Raw genomic sequence first — 15,313 nt, 5'->3', positions numbered from 1 at the left:
ACAGGTGTAACCAATGTACCACCGGTGGGGGATGGACACTAATGGGGGAGGCTGTGCGTGCGTGGGGACAGGGGGTCCCTGGGCAATCTCTGTACTTTGCATTCAGTATTTTTATGAACCTAAAACTGTTCCAGAAAATAAAATCCATCAGCCTAAAACATGTTTTTAAATGAAATTCACCTGTTTCCGTCCCCTTGTTTTAAGGTGGCAACAAGGAAATGTAAACTTTCCCGTGTGGCTCTCACGGTGTCTCGACAGGCTGGCAGTGAGTTCGAAGGGATGGTGGTTATTTACACAGATGAGGGCAGTGGTGGTAAATGCCAAAGGAGGAGCCGTATCTGAGGTGTGTGTCCGAGGAACTAGCATTGGCAGATCTTGCTGATAATGTGGACGGCGGGAATGAGTGAGGGCAAGGGCAGTATCAGGGATGCTGGCTGTGAGTCTGGCCTGATCACGTGGATGGATGGTGGTGTCGCTGCCTGGAATGGGAAGACTTAGGGGAGGGAAGACAATGGCAGGGGAGCCATCGGCAGGGGAGCAGTGAGTTCCTCCGGACAAAGTGAGTTTGAGATGCCTCTAGGATGCCTAGCGGAACTGCCCAGAGAAAATTGGTATATCGTCCTAGTATTCAGAAGCAAGGTCTGGGGAGAAGACCTGAATTTGGAAGCAACCATTTGGAAAAACTAGGTGCTTCCTGTGGGTGGGAACCTCACCCCAGACAGACAGATGGACAGAGACATTAAGGAACTCCCTTGCTCTCTTCATTACAGCAAAGCATTCTGAACATACAAATGTTCTCTCTGGCTTGGAATCTTCTCTGTACGTCACCGGCTTTCTCCTTTTCGCCCCCCCCCACCAGATAAACCCCCTTTCTTGGCTCGCCCACCGCCCAAACTTGCCGGGCAAACACTGTAGCGAAGGCACCCGTTGCAGACAGTCTTCGCCAGAGCGCTGTGGGTCAGGATGTTTGCACAAATGCCTCACAGCATCATTTATCTTGAGAGATGTCAACTCGAAAAATGTTAGTTCATGTCACTGTCGGTGTAAATGCCAAAAATTAGCTTTCTTTCATCAGAAAACGGAATAATTAACTTTGCAACTGTTTCCAAAACTGCTAATTAATGGGTTTTACCCACTCGATTTGTCAGGCTACAGTGCGAGCTGAGCAGCGCCTGAGCCCCTGGAGGATTCCCGTCCTCCCCTTCTCTCTGTCCCCCGCAGCCAGCCGGAGTTGGAAGAAGTTACAGGTAAACAAGGGAAGAAAAGCGAGGCCGGAGGAAAACACTGCTAATTTGGAGCTGAGCATTTTCCTTTTCCTTTCAAAATCATCCCCCCTCCCCCACTTTCCTCTCCCACATGACTGTCCCCAGTTGATCTCACGAGTGCAGTGCTCAGCCTTAGTTGATGGGGTCTCCGCCGGCCTGTCACCCAGACTCAGAGGTCAAATCGCATGCCTTGCTCCCTCAACCAAGGTGGTAGGGCATGGTGTTTAAAGACCTGGGTCCTGGAGGCAGGCAGATGTGGGTCTGAACAGGATTCATAGGAGACCTATGTCGTGGGCTCGTTGAAAACCTAAGGGAGATGACAGATGCAGTCTGGGCACAGTACTTCCGGTACAGGAAGTCATCAACCAACGGGCTCTTGGTACATTTCTCCATTTCCATCTACAGGACTCCACCCCCCACCCCACGTCGCCCTGCCCTCACCTGGATTGTTGCCTCTCGGATGAGGGCAAGCCCATCCCCCACTGGGATTGCCAGAGAAGTGTTCCCCATCATGCATATCTGAGCAAACATAGTGAACTAGATCATGGGTCCCAATTCTTACCCTACTATATCGGGATTATACATCCATACCCTTTGCCTTATAACTTTGTAGGGCCTCCCGCTGTAGATGGAGTATATGTCCCCACCTGCTGATTATTTTTGTGTGGTTTTTTTAATTGCAGTTAAATACACATAAAATTTACTATCTTCTGCTTTCGTAGGCTGCTGTCAGTATTGGCTGCTAATAGCTTTCACCTCCACCCTTCTCTGTAGAATTGCCATTGGCTAAGGGGGATCTGTCAGCTTGTAGCCAGTGATTGATTGACAAGGGAGGGGTGGATCAAAGGGGCTTAAGGTGGAACCAAGGTGGGAGGTGCTCTTTTGTGCTCCAAAACTCTCCACCCAACCAGGCTGAAGCCTCTCTGCAGATAACATCACATCCTGACTTACCCGTCTTCCTGTTTTATCCTGTTTCCATAAGCTTCCCTTCTCCTGAAGGTGGTCCCCCAGGAAACTCGGTCACAACCCTCATAAGCATAATAAATGGCAGTTGTCTTAAGCCACTGAGCTTTGAGGCATTTTGCTACATGGCATTATGAACTGATACAATTAGAACCCACAACAGGTGGAATACCATCTAGCCATTAAAAATGATGATGGGACTCTGTGTATCGACTCTAGAACAATGACTTATACAAAGCAATTTTGCTTGAGAAGAATCCATCACAATAGTGTATGTACAGCAGTGTTCTTTCTGTTAAAGAAAATCAGTACGTGTGTCCATGGGATATCCAGGTACAGAGAAATGTCAGGCAGGGACTTCAGTGGTCAACGGAGTCTATCCTTGTGTGGTGGGATTGTGGACAAGACATTACTTTTGTCTTTGCCCTTATTTTATACCATTTGGTGTTTAAACTGGATTTTCTTTTTTATTTGAATTAAAGTTCTTTAAACAACAACAGCAAAATTACCAACTTAACCATTTTTAACTGTATGGTTCATTAGTATTAAGTACATTCACATCGTCATGCAACAAAACTCCAGAACTCTTTCCTCTTGCAAAACTGAAACTCTACATTCATCAAGCAACCTCTCCCCATCCCTCCCTCTCCCAGCCCCTAGCAACCACTGTCCTATTTTCTGTCTCTATGAATCTGACTACTCCAGGTACTTCAAATAAGTGGAATCATACATACTTGTCCTTTAGTGACTGGCTTATTTCACTCACTGTCATGTCCTCAACGTAATCCATGTTGGAGCCTGGGTCAGAATTTCCTTCCTCTTTAAGGCTGAATGATATTCCTGTCGGTGTTGGGCTTAGCCGTGTGACTTGCTTTGGCCAATGAAATGTTAGCAGAAGGATCTGCTACATGGAGGATCTTTAAAAGTGCTTGCATAGCTTGTCTTGGCTTCCTATACTCCAGACCCATACAGCTGAGGCAGGGCCTTGGGTGGTTATTCTCCTGCAATCCATCCCTGCCCAGAGCCCTCTCTGGGTACATTAAATGTACACTTCCCAAACAGAGATGGAGGCTCTTAGCTTAAGAGAGCTCTTTTTTTATTAAGATTTTATTTATTGATTTGAGAGAGAGAGAGAGAGCACAAGCAGAGGGAGGGGAAGAGGAAGTGGGAGAAGCAGGCTCCCCGCTGAGCTGGGAGCCCAACATGGGGCTCCATCCAGGACCTGGACATCATGACCTGAACCAAAGGCAGATGCCTAACCATCTGAGCCACCCAGTCACACCAAGAGAGCTCTTGATAACCCATCTTGTCCCACCCAACGATCTGCCTTCTCCCATCACAAAAATACCAGAAGGCAATTAACTCACAGTCCACAGAACAGGAAAGCTCACAGACCAAACTGAGAAGCTCAAATCATGCCATTCATTAAACCAAATAAAACACAAAGAAAAAAATCAAGAATAAAAGACATGAGGTTGGTTGTTGGTTGACATATTTGAGATGGGGTGTAAGTGAGGAGAATGGCCAAACGACCCTGGAACCCTGGGGTATGTAATATCCATATGTCCTGGCTCTTTCCCTGCCACACCAGCCTGCCCTGCTGCGGTGTGGCTCAGAGGACTAGAGTTGAGGTGTGAGCAAGGGGGTTCAACAGATGGAAGGTGCCTGGGGTCAATCACACATACGCTCTATTGAAGAGACGAGGCACATGTGTATGTCTGGTCAGTGCTGCGGCTTTACCACCCACCTCTGAACAGCCCTGGGTTTCATCTACCTTTCTTGGACAGAGCATATATGGGGGCAGAACGAGACCGGGATCGGTAACATCAGTGGGTGGCCAATGTAGGAATGACCTGTTGGAGGGGGCACCATGGCTTGATCTTTCCACCCATTCCTGTTTATAGTACTCTTGTTTGTGTTGCCATATAAACCACTCAATCCATCTGTGATTAGCAGGTTGCTAACATTCTTACCATCTACATTTAACACGTCTTATGAATTCTGCCTGAGTCTCAGAAGCTTACTCATTGTGTGTACTTAACACATCCTCTAAGTTTTGCCTCTGTTGCATAAGCGACTAGCTTATGTACGATCTATGCCACTTTGTAGAAGATGCATCCCGTCCTATTCGTTTTCCTTGCCCTTTATAGCAGAATTACATACTCTGAAGTCATACAGTAAACTCACGTTATGTTTTCCAAACCACCCACGTTCCTGCAACCCCGCCACCTCCACCCCAGTCCAAGCTACCCCCATCTTTCACCCAATTGACCTCTAACTGGTCTCCCTGCTGCCACCCTGACCACCCACACGGCACCCAGAGGATGGCCTCTGAAGGGGCACTCTCTTCCGGCTCCCCCGGCCATAGAGTCTGAACTCCTAGGTGGCATTAAGATCCATTTTGATATGGCCACAACTACTTCTCCTCTCTTTGTGTCCCACTCTTACCGTCTCCACACCTTGCCCTCAACACCAGCCCCCCTAGAGGAAGCTCCTTCCTGTGTGCCTGCTCACCTCCTACTCTCCAAGCCAGAACCAGCTCAGGTTCCACCCCCAGTCATGGCTGGTTTTCAGTGTCAACTTGACTGGGCTAAGGGATGCCCAGAGAGCCGATAAAACATTATTTCTGGGTGTATCTATGAGGGTGTTTCTGGAAGACATTAGTATTTGATTCAATAGACTAAGCAAAGAGATCTACCCCCACCAATGTGGGGGACACAGACCTCAGCCAATCCACTGGGGACACAAATGAAACAAAAGGGGAAGGATGGAAGGGCGGACTTCCTCTCTCTCTCTCTCTCTTCTTGATCTGGGACATCCATCTTTTCCTACCTCAGACATCAAGCTTCTGGTTCTCAGGCCTCAGGACTCTTAAGACTTACACCAGCAGCCCCTCAGTTCTCAGGGCTGCAGCCTGAGACAGAATTATACTGCTATATCTCCTAGTTCTCCAAATCACAGATGCAGAGAGTGGGACTTTTCAGGCTCCATAACCACGTGAGCCAATTCCTTTAATAAATTTCTCACATCTACCATCTATCTATCTATCTATCTATCTATCTATCTATCTATCTATCTATCCTGTTGGTTCTGTTTCTCAGAAAACCCTAACGCACCTCCTCTGGGAACCATTTTCTGATTCTCTCCCCAGGAAATACCTGGGGAGAAAAGAAAGGAAGGAGAACGACAAAGGGAAGGGAAATGGAGGGAGAGAAGGACGAAGGAAGAGCTATGACCATTGTACTATAGAAGGAGCTAACTCCACAGGTAATTGTCCTGCCCCTTTACGTATTCAAGCAAAAGACCAAATGATGTCTAGAAAGAAAAAAAAAACAGAGAAATTATTCAAACACAGAATGTGCAGTTGGACCAGCTACAGTCTATGATCTTTCCTGGATTCCGGGTCTTCCAATTATCTCTTATGCTGAACAAACTACCTCGATACTTAGTGCCTTAAAACAACAACCATTTTATTATGTCTCATGATTTTGTGGCGAGGTTCACCTGGACCGTTTTTTGCTCTGTGTGGCACTGACTGTGCTTACTTGGTGGGATTCTGGGCTAGGCTGGAGGGTCCAAGATGGCGTCACTCACTGGTCTGGACACTGGCGAGACTAGAAGGCTGGACTCAGCTGGGCCCCTCCCCTTCTCTGTGTAGACTCAGAGCCTGCCCACAAAGTGTGTCCAGAAGTGGGGTCAGACTTCTTCGATGGCAGCTCAGGCTCCAGGAGACCAAGGTGAAAGTTGCCAGTCCTTTTAAAAACTAGACCCATAGCAGCACTTCTTCCATACTCGTCTTTAGCCAAATCAGTTACAAGTCAGCCCAGATTCAAGGGGAGAAGAGATAGACCCCATCTCTTGATGAGGGGAATGTCAAAAAATTTGCAGCCATCCGTAAATGACCACACGTCCAGAAAGACTTACCAGGACTGGGAACAGTGCAGGGAAAACAGCTCCCGATTCCCTGACCCACAGCAACTGCGAGAGATAATATGTTTATTGTTGTCAAAAGCCACTTCATTTTGGGGTAATTTGTTACATGGCAACAGATGATAAATATGTACGCCGTCTCCAAACTGTCCTGTCCAAAACTGGGTCCTGGGTGGGAGGAAACCAGGGACTGAACCTGTGATGTACTTTCGGAAAAGAACTTAAAGAATTTAAGGAAATCATCAGACCAGATCTTCGAAATCTGCTATCTCAGGGACAATTCACATTCATGTATTCATTCAACAAATATTTATGAGGGTTTACCATGTGCCATGCATGAAGCAAAGTGGTAGAGATAGAAGGATGAGTAAAAACAGACATGGTCCTCCAAATGCCATGAGAATATCGCACTCTGGGTCCTGTCCCGCTCTGTAACCTGGAAGGTTCACCCCCAAGGCAGGTACTGCCAGATGAAAATGGGCACCAGGCACCTTTGATCATTCACAGCCCCTCTGTCTAAGCTCACCTTGCTCTCTGCTCTTCATTCCCGGGTTCATTGCCTGTAACGGGCCCTCTGCCCCAAGGCTGGGACCGAGCGCTCTGGCTTCTGGCTCAAGCCCCAAACCACAGCCAGGTAGGTATGGCAGCCGCGGCCCGGGGATCAGACTGTGGGCCCGCCCCAGGAAGTCCAGGCGGCCAGTCCCGATGTCACTCGGTCCCGCTCCTCCCTGCACCTGCACGGGCTGCTTGCTGCCCCAGCTGAGCTGAGACAGTTGTCCCTGAGCCAGGCTGGCTCTCCGCTTCCCCTCGGGCCCGCGAGCCATTGTCCCCGGCCAGCGAGGCGCATCTCGGAAGCACCATCTCCTCGGGCTCTTTTCCCTGCTCTGCCTGGATTGGGCTCATTTACTAAAAATTAGTTGGGAATGAAAAAAGCCCCTAGTTTATTAGCGTGCTATTATTCCCCTCCCGCCATCCCCCTGCCGCTTGATGGATTGCTTGGTGAGGGGACGCAGCCCCAGCCGGGGAGCCAGCAAGCTCCGCGCGGTCCCCGGCGCAGACAGATGGGGAGGCCGAGTCCTGACCATGATTGATTAGCTCCGCAAAGCCTGTTGAGCGGAGTTCCATCAAGATTGATGCTTTCTCCTCATAACAGCATTTCCAAAAAGTTTCTATTACATTTTGATTATGTTTATAGAATCTCGCTGGTCCGGGGGAAGATGCAATCTCTTCCCAGTGTGTGTGTCTGCGTGGGCTGTGGCAGGGCCCCGCTCGCCCCGCCTGCCCAGGGCCTCTGCCCGGGGCCCCTCACTTTCTGGGCAGCAGGAAGGACCTTCCTTGCCTCCCAACGTCGAGTTGGAGGAAGCCACTGTCCTCTCTTCCAGCGCCTGAAGTCCAGCCTCGGGGCAGCTCTGCTTTTGGAGGGCGAGCTCCAACAGGTGTTCTAAGGCTGGGGCCTGAGACCTACAGGAGATCCGGGAAGGAACCGGACGGCCCACATCTGTCTACCTGGTTCTCATAGGCACAGCACAGGGCCTTGTCAAATGTCTGGTAAGCTCCATGTTTAAATATTTATATGACTCTGTGTGTGTGTGTGTGTGTGTGTGTGTGTGTGTGTGTGTGTGTGTGTGTGACACTTTACCCCACAAGGAATTTGAGTGATTTACAGGAAATGGTGAAAAATGAATTAGAGAACAAGAATTAGGACCAAGGAAATGCAAATCAGCCCAGAATAGCAAGTCCAAAATGTGGAAGCAAAATGTGTATGCAGTCAGGTAGGATCCCACACGTTCTTTCTGCGTGGGCCTTTCATCTGCTCTGAGTTTCCTGAGAGTCAAAGAGAAAAGGGGAATAAAATCAGCTCCTTAGGTCTTACTGTCATTAGTAAAAGAATGAAAAAAGCCAGCTCCTCAGGGGACTCGATTCTTCCATTGAGGGTTTCTTCCATTTTAATTCTAAAGGAAATTTCATACTCAAGGGTTCTTCATGAGAGCCTGGGAGAAACGTGTTAGACCAGTTAAAATGTTTCTCAGCTTGACACTATTGCCATCTTGGGCTGGATAAGTTTTGTTTTGGGGGGTTCTGTCCTGTACATGCTACGATATTTAACAACATCCCTGGCTTCTACCCACTCGGTGCCCTTGGCAACCCCTCCTCATTTGAGACAACCAAATATAACTCCAGACATTGTCAAATGTCCCCTGGGGTAAGGTGGCTAGGTTTAGAAATTGAAATTCAGGATGCCTAGCAAAATTCGAACAATGAATAATATCACAATGAATAAACACTGAATAATATTGAAGTATGTCTCATGCAGTATTTGGGACATACTTATACTAAAAACTATTCCTTTTTTTTTAATCAGAATTTCAAATATAACCGAGAATCCGGTATCTTATAAAGTAACCCCTCCTGATGGGCAACACCATCTGGTGGGAATAAGAATCCCAAGAACCGGGGCGCCTGGGTGGCACAGCGGTTAAGCGTCTGCCTTCGGCTCAGGGTGTGATCCCGGCGTTACGGGATCGAGCCCCACATCAGGCTCCTCCGCTATGAGCCTGCTTCTTCCTCTCCCACTCCCCCTGCTTGTGTTCCCTCTCTCGCTGGCTGTCTCTATCTCTGTCGAATAAATAAATAAAATCTTTAAAAAAAAAAAAAAAGAATCCCAAGAACCTTTCAAACCTGATACACTGCAAGGTCCCCATGCCCCACACCAGGTATTTTGAAGTGTTATAGTGGTGAAAATGTGTTTGGCCTCAGTGCTTCTATTTATTTATACGTAACCAACAGTTTGTTTTTTGTTTCCTATCTTTTTTAGGTTAGGAAATATCCTAAATATTGTGAAATAACTTGCACATAAGTTAGACCAATTTTTTTCACCAAAAACAAACAAACCCTCTGATTGAGAACCACTGTGTTAATGGCCTCAAAATAACCCTTCAGGTAATGCAGCTGGGGGTTCCAGAAGGCTCTTATAGCATCCGCAAAAGGAGCCAAGAACATTACAATATAGCTTTTAAAAAGCAATTCTTCAGAATTCTAAATAATATCATCTTTCCACACTGTTTTCTGCTTGATCTAAGACATTTCACAGCAACCTGCCCATAGCACACCAGCCCAGAATCCCCCCTGCAAAAAGGCAACAGGTGAGTTTCACTGTCTGGCCCTGCATGACCTTATGTCAGCTTCCTGTGGCCACTGGGATACTAAATAGACTCAAGCCAACTTTAGAAATAATCCATTCTTGGATTACTCAATTGTAAAAACTGGCTAGGCTTCTGGAAAAAATAGCAAGTTGGATGCCTTCCTCATTTTTCATTCCAAAATAAATTCCATGTGTATCAAAACTCTGAACCATAAAAAATGAAATCAGAATAATACTAGAAAAAAATACGGGATAATTTTCGGAATTTCAGAGTGAGAAAGGCTTTTTGCGTCATCTTCTGGACACAAAATCTAGGAGCCATTGAAAAAAAGAAAGGATTGGGAGATTCAACTACATTTTTAAAATTTTAACTCTTAACATGACAGAAAGAAAAAAGAAAAATGATGAACCCAGAGGAAAATATAAGCAACATAAAATAGAAAACTAATTTCTCTATTACAGAAAGAGGTCCTCACAAATCAATGAAGGAGGAAAAAAACAGAAAACTAGGTTAAAAAAGAATGGGGGGGCGCCTGGGTGGCACAGCGGTTAAGCGTCTGCCTTCGGCTCAGGGCGTAATCCTGGCGTTATGGGATCGAGCCCCACATCAGGCTCCTCCGCTATGAGCCTGCTTCTTCCTCTCCCACTCCCCCTGCTTGTGTTCCCTCTCTCGCTGGCTGTCTCTATCTCTGTCGAATAAATAAATAAAATATTTTTTAAAAATTAAAAAAAAAAAAAAGAATAGGAACACAGAGTTCCCAGAAAAAGAAATACAAATGGCTTTTAAACACATGGAAGAGTGGTCAACCTCACACAGATAGAAATAAAACCACAATTTTAAACCTCTTTCTATCTATCAGATGGGCAACGATCAAAATGTTTAATGACACGCTGCCAATAAGAGCTGGAGGAAACAGACACAGTGTTGGAAACAGGTGCACTGGGGCTCCCCCTTGGAAGGCATTTTGGCGGTCCGTATTCAGATTTTAAATATGTAAGTCCACTTTGGGTATTTATTCCACAAATATTCTCAGATATATGGGCCCAAAGATACATGAACAAGGTTATTCATGAAAGCATTCTGTGTATAATAAAAGTTTGTGAATAAGCGAGCTGTCCACCACTACAAACTTCTTAAATAGATGATGGTACATCCATGAAAAGACGTACGAGGCAGCAGTGAAGAAATATGGGATGGCTCTAGAACATGCAGTGATAAGGAATGATCTTCAAGATGTAGTGTTAGGTGAGAAAACAAACAAACAAACAAAGATGTGTAGAGGATAGGAAGGAAACGGAGATGTACAACTACGTCTTTCGTGTCCATATCCTATTCTTGTGGAGTTATGCACAAGAACCTGGTTATGTGGATTTTCTCTGGGAAGGGAATATAGAGACCAGGAACGAAAGATGAAAACAAGACTGACTTTTTCATCAATACTCTTTTGAACCATTGGGATATTTTTTATCATGTGCATGTAACTTTTCAAAATGAAATACTTAATAAATGTTTCATTAAAAAATGCCCATTTGCACTTAAGGAAATTTATTCTATGAAATTAACCAGAGACAGGTGCTAAAATTCATGCTTCAAAATATTTATTATAATGTTATTTGTAATAGTGAAAAATTGGCAACATCTAATAATAGAAGTTTGGTTTAAATAAATTATGATATATCCATACAGTAGACTATTTTCAACCATTAAAAATCATGTTTATAGAGTTGCCTGGGTGGCTCAGTTGGTCAAGCAGCTGCCTTCGGCTTAGGTCATGATCCCAGGGTCTTGGGATAGAGTCCTGCGTCAGGCTCCCTGCTCAGCGGGCAGTTGGCTTCTCCCTCCCCCTCTCCTGCTGCTACCCCTGCTTGTGCTCTCTCTCTCTCTCTCTCCTCTCTCTCTCTCTCTCTGTCAAATAAATAAATATAATCTTTTAAAATTTTAATTTAAAAAATCACATTCATAAAGAATGACCTAGGACATGCGAAAATGATGATATGTTATTAAGTGAAAAAAAAAACAAGTACAAAATAGTATGTGCAGTAGAATCCTGATTTTTCTCACACACACACACACACACACACACACACACACTTGTATTCCCCACATGTTAGCCGCCATGCAGATACACGGGTAACTTGTGTTCTTTTCTTCATACTTTCTATATATTCCACATTACCTATTAAGAAATATTAATTTTATAATAAAAAGTCATTAGATGTTCAGTGAAAAAAAGATTAATTTCCACTGGCCCACTCATGTTATATGAAAAAAAAATCGATTTCCAATCAGATGGATAGCAAGTTCCCTAGACCTTCTGTGGGGCTTAAAAGAAATGAAAAGGCTGCGTTCTAGAGGGAATTGTCTGGGGGGCCAGCCTAATCTTGGGTGAAAGTCTCAGTCAACCGAAGTAGAGGCCATGGCTCAGTCCCACGGGATTCACATGAGGATGGGGGAAATGCAGGACAGAGGCACTGGCCTCTTGATATCATCTAAAACTCTTCCCCACATGTTTTTGGCTAAAACCACTACTTTTATTTCCAGGAGAAAGCTATAGAAGCTCTTCCAAGTAGATCAAGCCTTCAAAGCCCACCACATCCAGGCAGCCCTCCCTGATACCACCTCTCCTGCTTTCTTAGGACATGGTGTTGGCATCTCTCCTCCAATCCCTAATTAGCTACTATACCATAGAAGTGTTTTAAATTTATAAATAACACCTGCCATTTATTTGGCACTTAAACTTGTCCCACACTCTCTGCTAAACCCATTACATCCATTCCCTCATTCAACCTTCACAACAAGCCTATGACAAAGTCTCTATAAATCATACAGTTGAGCAAACTGAGGCACAGAGGGACTCAGTTACTCACTCGGGATCTTGCCAACAGTAATGGTAGCATCAGGATTCAGACTCAGCTCAGTGATTTCAAAGACCATAATCTCAGCTATCATGAAATGTTGAACTCTTTCAAGATACTCACCTCAGCATCAGAGAGTCTTTCTACTGGGCAGATCCAGCCAAGTAGTCATTTCTTCTTCTGATAGCGGTAACCAAATATTGCCCTGGGAAACACACAGCCCTCATTGCATGCAGCATTTCTGGGACCGTCATTCAAGGTGTCCCACCTTTCCTGGCCGTGTGACCCCAGCCACATCAGTCATGCTTATTTTCAGGACTCTGAGTCTCAAATGGTGATGCAAGGGCAGAAAGAACAGAGGCCCCATGATCCAACTAGTCTTTGATTCCTGATAACCAGACTCTATCCTCAGGGCTGAACCTATTGACTTCACCTGCACCATAAAATTCCTGGTTTTGCTTGGGTTAGCCAGAGTTGACTTAATTTAGTTTGTGACCTGATCCTACCTGAAAGGTCCAGTATCTACAATATAAAAAGAACTCTCAAAATTCAAAAGTAAGACACCAAAACGCTGAACAAAATAAAAATTTAGCAAGCCAAAATCAGCCATATGGCCAAGTGGCATTGATCCCAGAGTGCAAGTTTGGCTGAACATACAAAAATCAGCCAATGCAATACCACATTAATAGAATAAAAGACGAAGACAAAAACCATATGATCATCTCAACAGAGGCATAAAAAGCATTTGAAAAATCCAGTACCCTTTTATTAACAAAGTAAAAATGTACTTAACAAAAATTAAATAAAATATACTTAACAAACAAGAAATATAACTGAACTTTCTCAACCTGATAATGGCCATCTACAAGAGAAAAAAAAAAACAGCTCACATCATAATCAGTGGTGACAAACTGAAGATTTTCCTCCTAAGATCAAGAACAACACAAGGGTGTCTGCTCTTGTCATTTCTCTTCAACACAGTAGTAGAGGTTCTAGCCAGGACCGTTAAATAAGAAAAAGAAATAAAAGGCAGACAGAAATAAAAGACATATTTTCCAGACTGGAAAACAAGAAGTAAAATGATCTCTATTTACAGATAACATGATCTTACATGTAGAAAATCCTAAAGAGGGGCGCCTGGGTGGCACAGCGGTTAAGCGTCTGCCTTCGGCTCAGGGCGTGATCCCAGCGTTGTGGGATCGAGCCCCACATCGGGCTCCTCCGCTAGGAGCCTGCTTCTTCCTCTCCCACTCCCCCTGCTTGTGTTCCCTCTCTCGCGGGCTGTCTCTGTCGAATAAATAAATAAATAATCTTTAAAAAAAAAGAAAGAAAGAAAATCCTAAAGAGTCCACTAAAAATTTGTTAGAAAAAGTAATGACTTCAGTAATGTTACAGGATACGAGATCAATATACAAAAATAGATTGCATTTCTATGCACTTGCAATGAACAATCCAGAAAGAAATTAAGAAAACAATTCCATTTGCAATAGCATCGAAAAGAGTAAAATACTTAGGAATAAATCTAGCAAAAGAAGTACAAGACTCAGACAATGAAAACCATAAGAATATCAGTGAAATATGTTAAAGACCTAAGTAAATAAAAAGATAGCTGATGTTCATGTATTGTAAGACTTAATATTAAAGTGGACGTACTCTTCAAATTGATTGATAGGATCCCTACCAAAAATTTCAGTTGCCTTTTTTGCAGAAATTGACAAGCCGACCCTAAAAATACATATGTAAATGCAAGAAGAGACAAAAACAATAGAATCGACAAAATCATCTCGAAGAAGAACAAGATGGAAGGACTCATACTTCCCAATTTCAAAACATACTATATAGCTACAGTAATCAGGACATCGTGGTACTGGCATAAGGATAGAAGTATAGATCAGTGAACTAGAATTCAAAATCCAAAAATAAACCCTTACATTTATGGTCAATTTATTTTCAAGAATGGTGCCAAGACAGTTTAATAGAGAAAGAATGGCCTTTTCAGAAAGTGGTGCCGGGACAACTGGGTATCCACATGCCAAAGAATGAAGTTGGGCCCCTACCACACGTTATATGAAAATTAACTCAAAATTGATCAGTGACCTAAACGTAAGAGCTAAATTCAGAACAGTCTTGGAAGAAAACGGAGGAGTAAATCTTCATGTCCTTGGATTAGGCAAGGGTGACACCAAAAGCACAAACAACCAAAGAAAAATTAGATAATTTGGATTTCATCAAAATTAAAAACTTTCGTGTACCAGAAAACACTATCAGGAAAGTAAAAATACAATCCATTGAATGGGAGAAAATATTTGCAAATCGTATCTCCAACAAAAGACTTGTGGTCAGAATACATGAAGAACTCTTACAACTCAACAACGACAAAATAGACACATAACCCAGTTTAAAAATGGGCAAGATTTGGAATAAACATTTCTCCAAATAATATATACAGATGGGGGTGCCTGGGTGGCACAGCGGTTAAGCGTCTGCCTTCGGCTCAGGGCATGATCCCGGCGTTCTGGGATCGAGCCCCACATCAGGCTCCTCTGCTATGAGCCTGCTTCTTCCTCTCCCACTCCCCCTGCTTGTGTTCCCTCTCTCGCTGGCTGTCTCTATCTCTGTCGAATAAATAAATAAATAAATCTTTAAAAAAAAATATATATATATATATATATACACACAGATGGCCAGTTGGCATATAAAAGATGCTCAACATTATTAGTCATTGAGGAAGTGGAAATGAAAACTGCAATGAGATACCACTTCATGTTCTCTAGGATGGAATGACAAATGTTAGCGAGGGTGTGGAGGTATTGAGCCCTCAGACTTCATTGGTGGGAATATAAAATGGTGCATCCACTCTGGGAAACAGTTTGGCATTTCCTCCAAACATGGCGTTTCCATAAGACCCAGCCATTCCATTCCTACGTACACATACAAGAGAATTGAAAACATGTTGACACAAAAATTTGCACACAGATATTCATAGCAGCATTAGTCATCATAGCCCAAAAGTGGAAACAACACAAATGTTTACCCACTGTTGAATGGGTAAACAAAATGTGGTGGAGCCACATAATGGAATATTATTCACCCATAGAAAAGGATGAAATTCTGAAGCAGGCTACAATACGGATGAAACTTGAAAACATTATGATAA

This window comes from Ursus americanus, chromosome 22 (genome assembly GCF_024610735.1).
Source record: "Ursus americanus isolate L20-20 chromosome 22, mUrsAme1.1.p, whole genome shotgun sequence".
Classification (NCBI taxonomy): domain Eukaryota; kingdom Metazoa; phylum Chordata; class Mammalia; order Carnivora; family Ursidae; genus Ursus; species Ursus americanus.
Note: the sequence above shows the minus strand (reverse complement) of the source record.